Raw genomic sequence first — 6,182 nt, forward strand, 5'->3', positions numbered from 1 at the left:
GAAATAATCGAGAGTACAGGTCCCGTACCAAGCCGCTTTGTACCACCCGAAATAACATATCCTCGCAAGGAATTAAAACTAGATCGATCGGTTCCCTCAGGAACAGTCCTACCCGGATCTAGGTCGTACAAATGCTTTCTGGGCATCCTTCTCATCGATCTCAAATGCAATCCCGGGGTTGTCAGAGAGTGCCTAGTTTGGCCTGTGGGAACTGTCTGATCCAATAGGGTACCTCCCTAGGAATACAAGGGACTCGTCTCACCCAGACTCTCCCTCAAGACATTGTTGGCGAATCACCGTCCAATTAGTGTTGTCCCTGCTTACATCACGGTGCTCTAAGTCGTCCCGTCATTTATTCTCCACTACTTCATGGTCACAATGCAAGGCATTCTTAATCAGAGTCAAATGCAAATGTATTAATCAAACACATAATTGGCCCATCCTTAAGCCATATCCCGACAAGGAATGCTTCTCGTGGGACCCGATAGTACGTCAACCGTACATGCTCAAGGTAACATCTCAATCACAACAACCCATCATCGAATACTCCTGGATCGTCACATGACCAAGCCTCTTACGGTCGGTCGATCGTTGTTCAGTGATATTATGTATCCTTACTAGGGTACCCCTAGTTCATCTTTACCGAAAATTCCCAGAAATTCATTTTCGAAAATATAATTAATAACAATATTAGTAAAATCTTATAATTCAAAATCGTAAAATTCGCAGTGTTACACTCATACTCTCAGCAAACCCTCATACTCTCAGCAAACTTCATCAATGGCTTCCCAAAGTGACGATCATGGTTCTCAGAGTGGTGACGAAGTTACACCGACTCCACAAGACAAGCAAATCGTTTCCAAAAAATATAATGCCCCTAAAATCATTTCATAATTACTATATTTAATCTCTTGGGAAAATGAGTAATTTTTTTCTTTTATGTAACATATAACTTACAAATTATTTGTTTTCTTTTTTATCTATTCTCTTTCATGGCGTCACATTCTTAAACCTTTGCGGAAATAAATTCTTAATACTTAAAATGTAATTGAACGAAACACAATTCTTTTCTGAATACTTCTCATTAATCAATTCTTGAATTTATAATACCTACATCATGATTTAGAAAATACAAGGCGGATCTATTCTTCGCCCCTAACAAAGACTAAAAATAAAAATAAAAATAAAAATAACATAATGCGGGGCGTTGGCGTTACAAAAGTACCCTACACACGTTCCCTATCAAAAAAAAGAAAGGAGCTCCTAGACCAGTGGTGCACTAGAAACCTCACTCGGGTCTTCCCCGATCTTCGAGTTTGAAGAGGTCTCTATAACCTCCACCGAATCCTCTATGCAAATTAACTCTACACAATTATCGCCCTCGTCCTCCTCCACCTCATATACTGCCAATCCATCGAAGGATCCTAGGTGTACCCCCTAGGCCCCGATGAAGTAGACATGCCTGCTCCTTCCGTCCTTCTTAGTGTTGAGTCAGTATATGAAAATCCCGGTTGGGGCCAGGTCCTCACAACCTCTAATTTGCCTCGTGCCTCAACTAGTGCGGATGGACCAGCAAGTACGGACCTTCGCTCTGGTAGGATGAACGATGCTTCCCGAACTGCGTAATATGTCGGATGATGCAACACAGAGCTATCACATACAAAATCCAATTCCAAGTCGCATGGACCAACATAGGTGTATCGATTTCCTTCAACGCTCCATGCCCCCTCCTGGGACATGGTAAATCGGTAGCCCCTGATCATCGCCGATCTGTTCATCTAAGCATGGATGTATACGAGTACACTAGAAAGAAAGAGCGGGAGTAAAAAATCTCATGAAAAATTTGTCATTGACGTCGTGGAATTACACAGAATATCACCACAAGACAAAGAACAAGTTCAAATATATCATAATATCATACACACATGTATTAATGATGAATGAAGTATAAAACTTATGATTTTAGAATCAATATTGATAAATACCATGTATGCATGCTATGCACATGTCCACCATTCTTACACCACTATCATCCCAATAACTATTCGGAAATAACCGAGAGTACAAGTTCCATAACAAGCCAATTTGATTGCACCAAAATGTATTCCTCACAAGGATATATATATATTATATGATTGATCTTTTCCAACAGAGGGGTTGTCAGGATGGTGTCATAATAAACACTTTTTGGGCATCCATCTCATAGATCCTGAGTGCAAAGAGGGATTGTCAGAGATCGTCTAGTTTGCATGTGAGCACTATTTGATCCAACAGAATATCTCATCCATGAATACATGGAACTCGTCTGACCTAGACTCTCCCTCACGAATTTGATAACGAATCACTACCATCACCATCCCTTTCAACATCTCGGGGCTCGTTCGTCTCCCGTAAATTTCCTCTCCACTACTTCATTATTTACAAATTAAATCTTTTAATCCATCTTTTATAACGATCTGCCCATCCTAAGATATCTCCCATCGAGAATGCTTCTACTGGGACCTGATCTCAACATTTAAACCACAGAGAATAAACCTCAGCACCCTGGACGACTCTCAAGCCAAGCCTCTTACGTTCAGACGATCTCACTACAGGGGCATATAATACTTCTCAGCACTACTACGAACCATCGCTGAATCACCCTGGACGGCTCTCAAGCCAAGCCTCTTATAGTTAGACGATCTTGCTGCGTGGGCATAATATAACACTTGCGAGCCTCGTCCTTAACCATGTAAATATTTACAAATATCACTTTAGATATGACAACTCTTCTTTGTATCATTTCCAAGAATTTCATATAATTATTCATCTTTACAACATTTACTTATTGAAAGAACATTATCTCCAATAAAGGTGTTTTAGGTTTTATTGAATATGATTGGAAGTGAATGAATTCTTGCTGGCAAAAATGACATTAGACTCTCGCACATGTGAGAGTTATCGTTCAGACGACTTAAGAAGTTTTGTCTGTATGGAGCCCTCTCGCTCAATTGAGAGCTGTCTTGATCAAGCGAGGGAATCACCATTTTTATAAGGTACTTGTGGCTCAAGCGAGAGTTGTCTCGCTTAAGCAAGAAAACAATCGGCTTTCTTTGTGCATATTTCAGCTCAGGCGAGAGTTGTCTTGCCCAAGTGAGAAATCCCATTTTCTCTGGGCACTTCTCGCTCAAGCGAGAAAAGCCTGAAACTTAGTTAAATTTCTTTTCTCAATGAAAAGTTTTCTCATTTATAACACATATTTTTAACCTTTGAATTTAACAATTATATCATACATATAATTCTTAGAACAGTTATTCGAGCAATATTAAAGAGGAATAATCATGGCATCTTCATACATAAACATAACCTCACATAATTCAGCATAAGAAATATTGTTGTACTTAATCCAAACAAAACAAACAATTGATTAAGTACAAGTTTTCTTAATACCCAAGATAACTCCAAACTTGTGAGGGAGTTTGGAGGTCCTGAAGCATATTCGGACACCACTGTGTCACGATGTTTTCTTCCTCGCCTGAGTGTCTCGTGCAGATTGTTTCCTCGAACTCTTCATCACGCCAAAATCAAATTAACGCTAATTAGGTCACTTTGATAATTATTATTCTTAGGAAATAATATTTTACGCGAAAATAAAACTTCCAATCTAAAATGAACTTAATCGCTTTCATCCATCCGATTCAAGGTTAGGTATTTCTTGTAAGTAAAACATTTTTATTTAGATTAACCTTTTTAAGTAAGATTATTAAGCTAGACTTACCATTTTAAACTAAGGCAACTTAAAAAAAATCAATACTTTTAAATCAAGACTTTTTAAGTCAACCTTACCACTTTAAAGTAAGCTAACTTAACCAAGATCAACACTTTTAAATCATTTTTCTATCTAAGACTTTATAACATTTTAGATTTATAAAGTCAATACGTTTTAGGTCAATCTCCTTATTTAAAGTATGCTACTAAAGAAAACACAACTAATTTCATGATCATCTCAACACCTCCAAATTTTAGGATAACCTCAAGGGTTAATATGTGTTGATTTCATAGTCATGAACTATAAATCATAAGTTAACACTTTTACTACTTTAATATCCAAAACTTCATAACACTTGAAGTTTATGAAGTCAAGACTTTAATAAATCATCATAGTCATGAACTATAAATCATAAGTTAACACTTTTACTACTTTACTATCCAAAACTTCATAACACTTTAATAAATCATCTTTTATCCCAAATCATTACTTTAACTTGGAAATCAAAGAATAACATATGTTAAACAACCTTTTACACTTAATACATTTTAAAAATGAATTTTTCCAACAAAAAATCATAAACATTTTGAACTTTCAAGAATAGACATAAACTTTTCTTAGACACAATAAAAGTTTATTTGATGTTCATATCATCACCTTTAAGCACATTAAAATACTAACAATAATTTCCAATATTTCTAAAGCAAATAAACTCATCTAACCTTGTCCAAAGATATAGTTTTTCCATCTAAGAACAAGGAAGAAATTTTAAGTTTTACATAAGTCAAAAACTACACAAAGGTTCATATGATTTCATATGATTTCCTTATCATTCCCTTTAGTCATGGCTTACAAAATATTTAAAAAAACAAACATAAACTCAATTCCATGAATAACATATTAAGAGATCATGATTTTCTCATGGTGTATATGGAGAAAATTGGAGAAGAGAAAAAGAGACAGATACATTAACTTTCTTTAGGAGAATTAGTGTAAAAATGAGAGGATGGGGTGAGGTATTTATAGGAGAGCCTCACCCTCTCTTAAATCTGAAAATTAATGAGAAGCAATCTAGCTTTAGCCTAGCTTAGGTTATGTGTCTAATGGTGGTGGAGTGAGGAGTTCTAGTGAGTGATTTAGGGGATTATGGAAGCTTTGACTTTGCTTATTTGAAAAGCCATTGACCCATGATGTGATTAATACTATGACTTGATTGATACGACGTGATTTCACAATTGAAGTTATGCCCGAGTATTACCGGGTAACTTCGTCCAGAAATATACGATCTACCGATTTAGGTTTTTTGCCCGAAACGTCGAAACTTGAATGTCGAGGTGAAAAATACCTAGAGATGAGTTATGGACAAACTTGATGTCTCGGAAACTTTTATTCTCCAAAAATCTTGAAAAAAATAGAGCAAGCAAGAATATCATAATACAAGACTAAAATTTAACTGAGGTTTAGCCTAAACCATTATTGGTTAATTTCTATAATTAATTCATTAACAACTAATTACTTAATTAAATGTGCTCGGAAAAACACGGTGTTACAAAAAACGACCTCCATGTGGAATGACTTCCATGAAGAATGTCATTCGGTTAAGAAACAAGGATGTGAAGATAGAAGTTCAATGGAACTCTAACGATCAACCATTAAACTCGAAGGGTGACAACATATTGGTAAGCTACATTGGTGTTGTTGTTAGGCAGAATCTGAAGCTAACATTCAAGAAATGGAGTGATGCAGAGAATACCATGAAGGAGTTTATTTGGAATGAAATAACAATAAGTTTATTTTTCAGTTTTTGTGTTTTCATGCAATGTACGTATATATGTTACGTTTTCATGCAATGTACGTATATATGTTACGTTTTCATGCAATGTACGTATATATGTTACGTTTTCATGCAATGTACGTATATATGTTACGTTTTCATGCAATGTACGTATATATGTTACGTTTTCATGCAATGTACGTATATGCATGTGTTTTCATGCAATATATAATGTATATGTGTTTTTATTTCAGGCAACTTTTCATGTTGGTGAGGAGCATAAGGATTATATCCTTAAATCGACAAACAAGTCTCTCCGACAATTCCGAACTGATACCAGAAAATTACTCACAGATGCTGATGACAATAAGACCTATAAAATACGATGTTCATGTAAGAATATATGACAACGCTTTTTGTGTGTTGCGATGTGGTATATAATCAATACAACAATGTTTGTGAAGCGCTATTAATGATGACCATATACTACTGCGGTAAAAAAGAAAGCGCTCGAAAATATTGTTGTACATCTAAAATAAGCGTTGTTCAACGACAACTCTGGTGTAATGTTACTTACTAGATTATTATTTCTTTTGGTCTTGATGATTTGGAACATATCTTATAACTTTTATGGTATTAAATTTGAAACTAATATATATA

The sequence above is a fragment of the Lupinus angustifolius genome, chromosome LG07 (assembly GCF_001865875.1).
Source record: "Lupinus angustifolius cultivar Tanjil chromosome LG07, LupAngTanjil_v1.0, whole genome shotgun sequence".
Taxonomy (NCBI): Eukaryota; Viridiplantae; Streptophyta; class Magnoliopsida; order Fabales; family Fabaceae; genus Lupinus; species Lupinus angustifolius.